Source organism: Falco biarmicus, chromosome 5 (genome assembly GCF_023638135.1).
Source record: "Falco biarmicus isolate bFalBia1 chromosome 5, bFalBia1.pri, whole genome shotgun sequence".
Lineage (NCBI taxonomy): Eukaryota > Metazoa > Chordata > Aves > Falconiformes > Falconidae > Falco > Falco biarmicus.
The window spans coordinates 24,388,296-24,401,552 of NC_079292.1; the positions used below are offsets into that span (position 1 = coordinate 24,388,296).

Consider the following 13,257-nt stretch of genomic DNA (forward strand, 5'->3'; position numbering starts at 1 on the left):
AAGAGGTTTACGTGCCTTGATCATCTGTGCCACCTGTATATTTAGCAGCTCAATGACAAATATTGCCTATTTGTACTTCTATTTATTGCTAATATATCATCATACTCACTGGTATTTATCAAGCAGTCATGTCTCCTCCCTCCTCCGTTGCACAAAGCCAGGACAGCTGTCAAAGTAACTATTTGACTTATGTCACACTAAAAATTTCAACATGCTCTCAGAAATCATTATTTCTCACCCATGCTGTGGTGGCAGAAATAATCCTAGAGCAGGAAGGACCTCAAACTGTGGAAGATGGAGATGTTTCAAAAGGATGCAACCTACCCAAAGTAAATGGCATAGCAGAACTGGGAAGGAGGAGCTGTGCAGTGTGCGCCTACCTCTATTTTCTATGCTTGGCTTTGCCAGCAGCTTGGTACAGGATCGTATGACTGTCCTGGGTAACATCTGTTACACAAGAGTACAGGAGAGGAAAGTGCATTATTTCATTAAGGAGCAAAGGGGAGTGGTGTCTACTACATATAGCATGTAGACCCTGGTTAAGGAGGATATCTTTATTTGGGAAACATATTTAATTCAAGAATGTACTTAAAGGTAAGCATGTACTTTATTGATTTCCAGTGTGGGAGCACTAATAACACAAATGCAGAGTGCTTTGGAATTCATCAATGTGGGATGTTAGATAACTTCAATGTATTATTCTTACAGTGTTATTTGTAGGTATATGCCAACTCATCCTGCCTGAGCTAAAGCTCTCCTTGCTAAGTAGGATATCACCTTGAGGAAGATCTTACAGTTCCAGGGCTTTGTTGGCTCTACAGTGTTATTTCTTTATTTCTTGATCTACTCTCAGCACTTTGTAATACGAGGTCTAGTCGTATATTAAAAATGTGCCCTGTTGACATTTTTCTACCCCAGGTGTGTCTGAAAGAGGTGGTAGGTTTTTTTTTTTCCTTTTGATCGTCATTTGTATGTTTTTTCTTCTTTCCTTGTTCTGCAACGTTACCAGCTGCTAATCCCAGCACTAACTTTATTCTAGGAGAGCAACCGTGTGTTGACACATTCTGTCCTGGAGGTGGGGAAATTTATGGTGCACAGTTCCAAATACACAGTCCATTACTATGTATTAGAGAACTTCCCTCTTCTGTGCTGTGGAAACTTGTTGTACCAGTTTAAAAATATGTCAGGCATGCATCTCCTTCCTCTAACATTAATCATTAATTAACATGTGATATTGACATTTGTGGTTGCTACTTAATAGAGCAAAACACTATTTTATGTGGGTTTCTAACTTCTATCATACTCCAACATCGACGTCATAACATTCCCAGCTGCCAGTGTCAGTATAGTCCTATGCATGGGAAGTCCATTCTGCAGCTTCTCTGGAAATGCCACCCAAACCAGAGCTACTAGATGAAGCCTGTGTTTGCAAAAATCCTCTTGGCAATCTGACTCCTTTTCCTTGTGTTACAGGTCAAAATTCAAGTTTCTTCTCACAGAATGTGCTTATTATATTTATTACTGCGAACAGCTGACACTAGACACATAGAATTAAGCAGCTGTGGTCAGAGAAGATCTTATTCACCTGGTTTGGACTTTCTTTATAAAGAATTTTCATTTTAGGGTTGTTTTGGTTGGGTTTTTCTTGGTTGTTTTTTTTTTTTCCCCAAGCATGTGGCCTGGGTTTGATAAGCAATTAGTAGAACTGAGCAGTCAGAAAGAAAATGTATAATGGTGGAAAGCTATCTGTTATTTGTTTGAATTTCAGTAGGCTTAGAAAGTTCCACAGTTAAAATTTGGAGCCCCCTTATGTGAGGCAGGGTATATAAAGTAAAAAAAATAATCCTGTTTTAGAAAGCTGGTAACTTACATTTTAGACATAAGGCAACAGGTAGACAAAATAGGGAATAAATGTGCATTGACATATGAAATAACTGTGGAAGAAACAGGGTTTATCCAAAGTGAAGGCTGAGTTACATTTATGGTCATTATAGTTGACATACTGTTGTGATAAATGTGGTAATATGATTTGTTATTTGTAGAAGAGTGCCATTGGAAACCTCAAGACAAGACCACGGTTTATTGTACAAAGTATTGTATAAATACCAGGTAGTGTACGGTCATTGTTATTCTTGTTTACAGTTAGTAATCCCACATGAAATAGGCTTCATGACTCATTTATACAACTTTTCCTCCTGACTGACCGTGTCCTCTTTTTGGCAAGGCACTTACAGCTAGAGCCAATGACAGGCTTTGGTGTGACAGCACACCTTGCTTTTCAGTGCCTAGCTGGCAGAATGGATTTCCAAACAGCAAGATAAACTTACAGTAGTCAAAACCTTGGGATTTATCCGTGACTCAGCAGCAGGCTGACATTCCAGCCCAGATGTCACTGCTGCCTCTCTCGTGCCCAACCAGTGACTTTTGTGGTGCTGTCAGTCAGGTTTGCGTAGTGAACTAGATCAAAACAAACAGGGCAAACCTGCAAGATACAGACTGGATGGGTGGTCTGTGAGATGGGTAAGAAATCGGCTTACAAGTGGGGATCAGTGGTTTTTACTCAGACTGGCAGCCAGTCAGAAGTGGGATCTCCCAGGGATTGATACCGGGCCCCATGCTTTTCAACACTGGATGATGGGATTGAAAGCACCCTCACCAAGTTTGCTGATGACACTAAACTGGATGGTGAGGTGGACATGTCAGAAGGGAGAGCCACCTTATAGAGACAGTTGGACAGGCTGGGAGAGTGGGCTAGCAAGAACGCTATGAAGTTTAACAAAGACAAATGCAAGGCCCTGCACCTGGGACAACAAAACACAAGAGCCCAATACAGGCCAGCATCTGTGTGGCTGGGGAGCAGCCTTGCTGAGAGGACGTGGGTGTCCCAGAGACAACAAGGTGAGTGCAAGTTATCAGTGTGTCACTGCAGCAATGAAGGCAAATCAGATCCTGGGCTGCATCCACAGGGACATTACTAGCAGAAGTAGAGACATGATCCCCCCACTCTGCTCAGCACTTGTCAGGCCACACCTGGAGTACTGTGTCCAGTTCTGGTCTCTGCAATTCAAGAAAAAACACAGATTGGAGAGGGTCCAAAGATGGGCCACTGAGATAATCAAAGAACTGGAGAACCTGCCCTGTGAGAAAAGACTGAAGGAGTTAGGTCTCTTCTTCCTGGAGAAAACTTGAGGGGAATGTCAGCAGAGTATTCCAGTACTTAAAGGGCTGCTACAAAGAGAGTGGAGGCTCTGTCTTCACAAGAAGCCACATCAAGAAGGCAAGAGGCCTTCTTGATAGAAGTTGCACCAGGAGGGGGTTCATCTTGATATAAAAAGGACATTGTTTACAGTGAGAACAATCTTACTGGAACAACCTCCCCAGGGACATGGTAGAGTCCCCATCGCTGGAGATTTTCAAGATGTGACTGGACAGGGTGCTAGGTGAATCCCATGTAGGCTCCCTTTCCCATGGAAGGCTGGACCAGATGACCTTTTGAGGTTCTTTCCAGCCTGGGCTGTTCTATGATTCCATGAACATATTTGGCAGAGCTTGTATCATCTTTTTTTTTTTTACACAGATATTTTTGTACTTTGTTTAGAGTGTCATGGGACAAAACCAAACTTTACATTGAGGGAGACAGATAACAACCTCTCAAACCAGATCTGTTGCCACAGGGCCAGGAAAAATTCTGAGCTGCAGACAGAAACTCCCATTCCTCCCCTGAGTGATTAGGGTACATGTGTCTAAAGTGAGAGGTGAGTTCGAATGGTGTGATTGTTCAGAGACAACTGAGTCTCCTAGACTCACACTTCCTAGACAAGCACTTGAGATACCATCACCTGCTGTAAAAAACCAGCCAAGATAGGATCTGCGGAGAGCAGACACAATCAGCATTTATTGGGCGCTGTCTAGGAACACCTTTAGCATTTAGTTCTATTTGTGATTAAGCCAGAATATCTAAGTTCCAGCTTGTGTTCTAAATTAATTGAGAAATTGCCTTTGAAACTGCTGTGGCCCGTGCCATTCTGTACCTGTGCAGAAGCACAACTGGAGGCAGCTGTGGTTATCAGCTTGCCTCCAGCCAGCCTTCACAGTCCTCCTTTTGTCTTGTGGATACCCAGATTCACTCCTGCCTCCTTCACTCTTCAGTACCTTATCTCCTTCCTGTATTGCTGAGGTCATCTCACTGTCCCCAAGCCATCCCTTCTGCCTCCTCCATCATCACTCCCACGCCACCAGTGTTTCTTGACTTACCCTGTTCCCCCAGAGCTCTCCATATTGTCTTTGTGGCTTCCTACAGCCTTCTGTCTCTGTCAAACCATGTTCCTCTTCCTTGTGGCCCCAGAGCCTAACCTGACAGGCATACTAGTGACTTGTCTAATGAGTTGGACCTGATTTCTCTCCTTGCCTTACTTCTGATGTTAGTACACCTCACTGATGAGAAAAGGTTTTGCAGGTACAGAGAAAGAAGTTACCTGATGAGTTTTGCTGTCTTCAAGGGTTTGTCTGCAGTTCAGCTGGGGGGAGGGAAAGGGGAGCTGGGGTGTATTTTTGGCATTCAGTACCTCATTTTCACTTAAATCCTCGTTTTGGCTCCTAAATCCTTATTGGATCTAGTCCTTCATCCTTTCCTTCAGCAGATCCTACTCGCTAGGGCAAATACTTCCCTTGTCCCATGTTTTGTCTGTTCAGAGGGAGGTGGGATGGCCTTCTACTGGTTTTGCAGTAGCTGGCTGAAAGTGGCCCAATTTGAGCAGGCTCCTGTAGCATTAATGCAATACAAAAATATACCCAATAGCTTTTTCTTGGCTTCTACTATTTAAAACATGTATTTTCTGACTTTTAATGATAGTTTGTTCTCCCATACATTCCAGTGAGTATAGGCAGCTAGTTATTTTCCAGTGTCAGTAAGTCTGAAATGAATGCAACTTATTTTCCTATGGGGAATGGAGACATATGCCACTGAATTTAATTAAATATTAATCATATTATTTCTAAAGGGAAGGAGTGCAAGTAGAATCAAAGAGGTATAGAAAATTATTTATTCTAAGACAGCATAAGATACATATATTCAGAAATAAACTTGTCTTTTTAAATTGTGGGGTTTTATGGGTTTAGATTTTTTTTTTTTAATTTCTGGTTTGATTCCTGTTAGAACTGGAAGTTAATTCTTCTAATGGTCTTCCATTAACCCGTAATATGAATCTGGATTATCATAATTCCACTTCCCAAGGACAGGGTGTCCTGTCATACAGTGAGCTGTATTTTGCATTTGAGATGTATTTTCTGTTTCAGCAGAACTGAATATGGAGAAGGAGAACAGCATGGAGGGATTCCTTATGTATCATGTTTGAGGCAAGGACTTGCTGTTGCCATCCAGGATGTTTTGTAACTGTTCTGGAAAGGGATTCTGGTAGGGCTGTGGGCTCTGTCCAGGGTCAACTTCAAGTCAGTAGAACAAATCCTGGTAATTTCATTAGGAGCTGAATCAGAGCTTTACTAGATCAAGAAAGGGGTTTAGACCTCTGTAGCAGAATGTAGATGGACTTCAGACATTTAAATTTCATCTGCAATCCAAACAATCTCTGCCTACCAGCCATCTAAACCTGCATCTGCCTTACCTCTGTAGGTCCCTCTCAGTTTGACCTGAAAGTTCACTAGCTGCACGTGCTGTATGAGATGAACAGAAAATTTCAGCGCAAACTTAGTCTTGTTCAACGTAGTGGCTTACACATTCTCCATCCTCAATGTCACTCAGGCTCAAAGTGTCCACAGTGTGCTTGGGGATACTCAGTGTTACTTACTTATAAACTGGCTTTCTGTGTACTGTACCTTCATAGAAACTGGGCTGGTGGATAGCTTTCATGGTTCAGAAAGTGAAAGCAGAGATAAAAGCTTCTAATCAAGGCATTACAGCAAGATGATGAAAGGAGGAAAGAGATGTGAATCCTCACCTCCAGAACTTCAAGGACAAATCATCTATTTTACATTGCCATTGATGGATAAAAAAATTCCCCATCATGGCAATCCTCTAATCCCACAGGACAAAGTTATTAGAGGATAATCCTAGCCTAAATTGCAACCCTATGGGAGCATTGGTTCTCCTAATGCTGTAGGATACAATTACAGAACAAGGCCTGGAAACCACAGACTTTGTTCTGCCTTATTGCTTAATTGTTTAATGAAGTATTCACTTCAACTAAGTGAGTGCTTTGTAATTTTGTACTTGCATGCAGCTGGCAGTGGCAACAAGCAGAGAACTGGCTTTTTTTCAGAAGAATTTCTTCTGTTGGTGAAAGAAGATACTATTAAAGATATCAGGCTCCAATAGTAAATAATTTGAGATCTACCCCCATGAAGGGAAATCTCACCCTTAAAAGTGAGGAATGAAAGCGCATTTGTTACTGCTTCCACCCACCCACCTTTTATCCTCTTGATGCTGTGCAGACAAATGGAAGAGGTAGTGTGACAATTAGTACCAAATCTTGCACTAAGAATTCAGTTTCTAAGGTCAGGACACTGCTATCATATGCATCTCTAAAACTGGAGTGGGAGAGACATTCCTGACTTAAAAAAAAAAAAAAAAAAGTATATAAAAAAGGCTTACATCAAGATGAAAGCAATATTCAAGCTCTTAAATAAGTGCAAAGTAACGATATATGTGCACAGCAACATAATAGCATTGAAAAAGTTTATTTTACAATCTTCTGTGCATTTCAAGAGGAAAACAGTGGCCCTGTTTTACTCCTGAAAATATTCCTATGCTCAGGACAATGTGTCAGACTCCAGCACTCAAGGATTTCTCTGGCAAAGGTCAAGTGCTCAGAGACATCAGTTCCCTACCAGCTGCTGCTAGGCAGCTCTGTACCTTCCAGTAGTTCGGGTGTTTTGATCTTTTGAAACATTTATTTCTGTTTATAACTATGGAAGGAACCTGGACAATTAGCTCTGGGCTTGGATATAATTTTTGGCTGGGGACCTAAGCTCCAAACACTGGATATCAGGAGATTTACAACAGGCTAGTGAGAGCATATGACCCTGGAAAGGGGAGAAAATTGTTTGAATGCTGGAGACTTTTGAGTTCCAGCCATGCAGGGTCTCTTGCAAATGCTAAATACCAAAGTAACATTGTTAGTCTTTAATACTGGGCTTTTCTTTAATAGCTATAAAAGTGTTTTATGAATAACATCAGTACAAACAGGACAGGTGAGGTCACCTGTGCACTAATTTCTTCCCTTCTTGCCAGCCCTGCCTCTCGGGAGGTAATGCCTATGGATATTTTGCTGGTTCTCAAAAGGAAGGGTGCTGCTTCGCTAAGACTACATTGCGAGAGGAAGACAGCAATAAAAGAAGTGGTTTACAGTTAGTTCACTTGTTGCTTTCCACGCAGACTCCGCTATCGGTACCATTATCGTGAATTCCATGGACTGCATGCAATGGGAAGGAAACCATTGTGCAGTTGCATTTGGGGCATCAAGAAACAATATGGTATAGGGCACCTGTGTGTATATGGTAGATACGAATGTATATAGTTAATGTGTTGTTCTTGGCCCAAAAGAAGTGAGAAATAGATGTATCTGCCATGTTCCTTTTAAAAGGAAGTACAGTGCAAACCTTTTGTTTGTCAGGTTGCTTTGTAACTTGTATTCATGAAACTACCATTTTCAACATCATTTAACAAATCATTATAGGTCTTTTAATAAATTATAGTCATTAACCTTGCCTAGGGTAACTGAGGGCAGGATTTTATTTCAGGCAATAAAGAGTCTGTCCTCTAGGCCTGTGTTCAAGATCACAAGGGTGTCAGAGCCAGCATCAGTTCAAGGACCAACAGGAATAACTGGCTCACAGCCATCTTTCGTACCTTTGCGATGCTGACGGGTTCCTGCCTGTGCCAGTGTACAGAGACTTCTCAGGCTGCTTTTATCTGTGCTCACTCCAAGCTGCCTCAGTTCTTGCAGCTGGAAGAGCTAAATCACGGGAAAACCCTGGTTCCTTTGCCTTTAAGGACATACCTGCCAGCTTTTCTGTAGGGAGTTTCCTGCTGAAGGATCGACACAGGGGAAGGGATCTGACTCATGGCTGCTAGAACACCTCCTGGAAGAGCTGTCATGGAATAGCCACAGGGCAGTCGTGAATCAGTCCTGAGCAGTCTCATTAGCACCTGATTTCTTAATGGCATCCCGTATATACTTATGCTACCAGCTATTTTTGTATCCTCTATGCAACCACTGCCTTAACAGGAACTCTCTGTCCACATAAAAGAATGTTGGGGTTTTTTCATCTATATGGAAATGCTTGCATAAACTTTTGTTTAAACTCTTTAAAATGTAGATTTTTAATCCAGAAGAAGAAAATAACTTTGCTTAAAACTGATGTTCAGTACCTTTTTCCTAAGACCAGCATTTAGCTTCTTTGAAGAGAATATTTCAAAAAAGGTTGCAAAAATATCTCTTTAACATATTTTTGGCTTAAAATGCTGGCTTGCCAAGTCTGTTGTTATAGCTGCTTATCACTCCAAGGTAATATTTGCTTTTCATTTCAAAGTTTCTGCTTCTTGCTTTTAGTGTTACTGGTGGTGGCTCAATTTCTGTGGTTACAGATGGCCATAGTCTGAAATGGCTTTTGCGTGCACCAGCTTCTCTGAGTCAGAGAAAGATCAAAAAGTGGCAGAGAGGAAAACGAAACAGAGGGCACAGATCACCTCTGTCTCAGCTGTGTGGGAGCACAATTGTACTGTGCTGAAAAGCTGTCTAGTGGAAAAGGCACTGAATCATGACTGATAGGGATGACTCTGGTCTGAGTAGAGCCTTTGTAGTAAAAACTGATGAAGCAGTTAAACTACATCTTCCACTCAGTCTGCTGGTAAGAGTTGTCTAGAAGCTGCCAAGCACAAAGCTGCCATAACCTCTACCCCGTTACCATGGGCTGCCGGAGATTTAGCCTGGGCTGGACCCCACTTGTCACCTGGCACACTTATCAGTGTGCTTGTTGACCCAGCCTGGGTTCACTGCATTCCAGAGCTGGTCATTTAATGTTGTTTATTTGAATTTCTCTGTAGCTTCAGCACAGCCTTGTACAACTGGCTCTTTTGATGTTTACTGTGGTGGCTTTGAACAATGTAATTGCTCCCCATCCTTTTTCTACAGTATGGGAATTTGGGGAGAATCAGTTAATTCAGCCTAATAACTACTGTTCCCTGAAATTCCAAATACTAATAATGGTATCATTATGCATGGTCATGTTTTCTTACTTTTCATGAAGCCACGCGTACAGCTAAAGCTCAGATAAAGAAACACCTGGCATTTGTATTTTTCAATATTTACAATAGTCTAATGATTAGCAGACTCTTGCAAAGTGTTCACTTGCCCTAAGGGATGGATGAGGGATGAATGCAGGGTATCTGCATTACAATTGGAATATTGTTCCTGCTGGGAGAGGACTTGAGAGAATATTTTTATTTTTCAACAGTTCCTGTTGTGCCTTGGCATTTACAGTCCATCTGGACTAACACCTTCAGCAGTTTTCTTATCTACCCAGCAGACTATGGGCCAGCAGTGTGACAAGCACATTAGTTCATCACCAAGCTGTGAGTAGCACAGTTGATTAGTTTTTATCATTCACTGCCGTAAGTGTGTCACAGAGAACTTTATAGCTTGCTTTACAGGTGGGGAAACTGAGCCACGGAGACCAGAGGTGGTGGGTGTCACTTAGTTCACTGTTAAGAAGGGTGGAAGAGGTGACACAGATTCTGGCTGGTCAAACTCTGGCTAAGAGACCCATCCTCTGGATTGCAGTATATATCTGGAATGACAGTATAAAATCCTGTCAGCTTTGTCTGAATGAAGTTGACTGATTTATGTTGGCTGAGGATTTGGCCTGCAGAATTGATCTTGGATTGTAAGAGAGAAAATCTAATGGTGTCCTCTGTTCTTAACTCCTTTGACGAAGATAGCTTTAGAAATCCATTTTGATTTTGTGGATTTATCCTTTGTTCTGAAAGAGGCATGAAGGCATGATTGTCACACTCTGCTCACCTCTTCTGCCTGGTTTGCTGATCCAGTCTCCTGGAAGGTCTTTCTGAATCACTTGTTCCCTCCAGAACCTTTTACCAATTTACACAAGCTCATTTGGATCTACAATTAAAACTCCCTAGGAAAGCCAGAACAGCGAGGCTCTCCCAAACTGTGCTCTGCTGACTGGTCCAGGACCCCAGACACATCTGTATTTTTCACAACTGTGTTTCTTAAAGCAGAACAGGGTCTCCTTTTGCTTCCAAAGATCTTCCTAGCATTTGGTACCAAACCGTCCCTCGACTATTGGACTGCAACTGATCCTCCGATGTAATCAGTGAGGATGCAAAGACAGGGGCTGCAGAGAAAGTGGAAGAAGAGAGTTTAGACCCATGACTTGCATGACTTCCAGGAGTGCTTTCTGAGACACGTGCTGTTCAGAGAGCTGCCTGATTAACCTAGGGGCTCGTTCCTTGTGAGCAGGCAAGTAGAAAAACAACGCTGGCAGAACTGGTCTGGCACAGTAACCAGGATTTGCTTCACGATGTGAGCTGTTATTGCCCTCTGCTGACAATTTGCTAATAGTGCCATCACGTTTAAAATGGGTTTTCTGTTGTGCAAGCAAGGATTTCTGAGGATCTGCAGTAAACTGAAGGAACCTCTCTCAGAGATTTTCGGTGTTTATTGCTTGATTTTTTAATGTCCTTTCTCCCTGTTATAACTTAGATGCTACATATCAATCATCCCACATCTAAGCTGTTGTGCAAGGTGTACATGGAGTGAGAGCCGATTTTCCACTGGCGAGCTTGTCTACAGAGAAAAGACAGAAAAAAAAAAGAATAATTAAAAAAAAAAAAAGAATGATCAGCACCATTTTACATAAAGGCTGCTGAGATACTGAAAGATCTAGCTGAGCCCACAGAAAGGCAGCTCTATTACCTTGTCTGGAAGCTGTAGTCAGATGAATTTAAAGCAGAAATAAGCTACAAGTTCTGACTGCAAGGGTAATGGATCATATTGTTGGCATCTTCTTTTTTTTTTTCTCCTTTTTTTTTTTCCTTTTCTTTTTTCCTTCACAAAGTTAGATATTGCCTTAGCTCAACCAAAGTTGCAATTCAGGCCAATGCTGTATGGGAGTAAGCAGGCCAAGAAGCAATGACCTCAGCGCTCATGAAAACAAAAACCAAACAACAAACCCAAGGAGGGAGAGGATAAAACAGAATTAAAATTCTGCCTTCACACTAAAGACTCAAAAACAAAAAAGCAAGAAAAAGCACACTAATCTTAAAGTATTTTTAACCTAATCTAGTGAGGTCTTGAAAGAGAACGGAGACTAAGTATTCATCATGTCTATATTTATATAGTCTCTTAACACTCAGAATAGAGATTTTTGTTATAGGATTAATGCCCTTAAACAACAGAGGATAAAGTTTTAATGGCATGAAGGGTACATTTTATTAAAGAGGTATAAGAAACAAAATATTTGTGTCTAGAATTAGGAGAATCACTTAATGCGTTCGTTTGCTTTCTCCTTTCCCTCATGTTCTATGTAAGTTTTACTAATTCTTTATTGTTTCTTTCCAGAAGCATCACTCGCTGTCTACACTGAGAATGATTTTGGGCCAGGAAGTGGAGAAGACCAGAGCAGGTATATATTACATTATCCTTAATGTTGACAGGGTAGAGTTGACAGGGAAAACATTGCTCATCTTTCCAAAAATGATTTCATCCACTGTAACTTTTATAGGAGGACAGGTCTGGAATAAAACCTGAGTCCCCTTTGGAAGACCTAAGGACTTCTCTGTCATCAGCAGCTGAGGCAGCCTGAATGCCAACATTCTCTTTATTGCAGTTAATTTGTCCTTAAAGACTCCTTCAGTGAGCAGACTACGGTTGGAGCTTCTGCTTTCTTAGACATGACCCATTACATCAGACCTCACTGGCATGTGGCTCTAATGAGCCAAGTAGCAGATAGTCTAAGATACTGCCATCCATGCCTTTTATGCCTTTCCAGGAGGTGACTTTCCTTCAGCAGAATTGGTGGTCGAGACCTATACCTATATCTGTATTAAGTCCAACAGGTTAACTTGCACTGCTATGAAAGTTAGTTTAAAGAGATGATTGTATTTTGATCTAGGCTACAGGAATGTTTCCTATTTTGAACTACTTCCACAGCATTACAAGTTTTGGTTTCGGCAGGCTGAAAACACTATTCTACCTAAAGAGGGAAAATTAAATTTTCTTGTATCAAGTAGCTAGGAACAGCAGTCATGGATCAAACCCATGAATGTGGCTTAACTTTTAGCACTACAAATTCAATTTGTTATTTTATCACCTGGTTTTGTTCTCGATTTTTTCTCTATAACAAACATGATCAATAAAATATACAATAACTCTGTGATGCTCACATTGTCATGACTCCAGAATACAAATATTTAAAATAAGTATTAACTTTTAAAAGGCCGTATAATGAATATGACTACATTTGGACACATGGAAGTTTAATGAACAATTTCACCCTTTCAAATACACAGTGATATTAGGGGTACATTTCTACTATTTTCTTTTTATAAAAGCTACGGGTTTGACAAAAATAATTCCTAATACTGGCAACAAGCAGCCAGGAGATGGTACATCATACAAAGGAGAAATAGAAGGTTATAGCTCTGATGTTTTTCCCCCTCCTTTGTGAGTGTAAAACAGGATGGGGATGTGTTCTTCAGTGGCTAAATTCAGAATTAGTATGATCAAGGTGCAATGCCAGCGAAATCAAGACAAATTAATCCTGCTCATTGCAGTATGAGATTTATCCTATAGCTTTAGGCCTTCATGAAAATTTAACTGTTTCTCTATTATCCCTGTTGCTTAGAGAAGGCAGCAAGCACTTCTACGAGATTATTTAAATGTAGAATTATTACAAAATTTTGCAGCTAGAGATGGATGGATTTTACATAAAATCCCTGCTCTTTGTAGCAACCCAATGTGATATTGAGCGAGATAACGGTCAGAAAGAACATTGCCAGTTCCTAATGAGAAACTGTTGATAGTAAAATTACCCCAACGTTAATCAAAAAGCCAATAAATGTCAAGCATGGGGCCTTTGATGCAGTAGCTCATAATTCCTGTTCAGAAGTCTTTGCAGTTTCTCTAGGGTATGTAATCATCCTTCATTTCCTCTGATTTTGCTTAAAACTTTGTTGCTGAAGAAGTATGAGGAGCAGGTGTTGGCATTCTGAATGCCACT

The 13,257-nt window shown here is 41.1% G+C and overlaps 1 long non-coding RNA gene across 2 annotated transcripts; it reads left to right on the forward strand.

Moving 5' to 3' along the window:
- The first annotated feature begins 258 nt into the window (after positions 1 to 258).
- LOC130150130 (uncharacterized) lies at positions 259 to 12,411 on the forward strand. 2 transcript variants are annotated; one of them, XR_008822125.1, is made up of 3 exons: positions 259 to 594; positions 11,598 to 11,661; positions 11,761 to 12,411. It is a non-coding gene; the product is annotated as an uncharacterized LOC130150130 (long non-coding RNA). The 2 variants fall into 2 exon arrangements; XR_008822124.1 differs by lacking the exon at positions 259 to 594 and adding an exon at positions 9,386 to 9,589.
- The last annotated feature ends 846 nt before the right edge of the window (positions 12,412 to 13,257 follow it).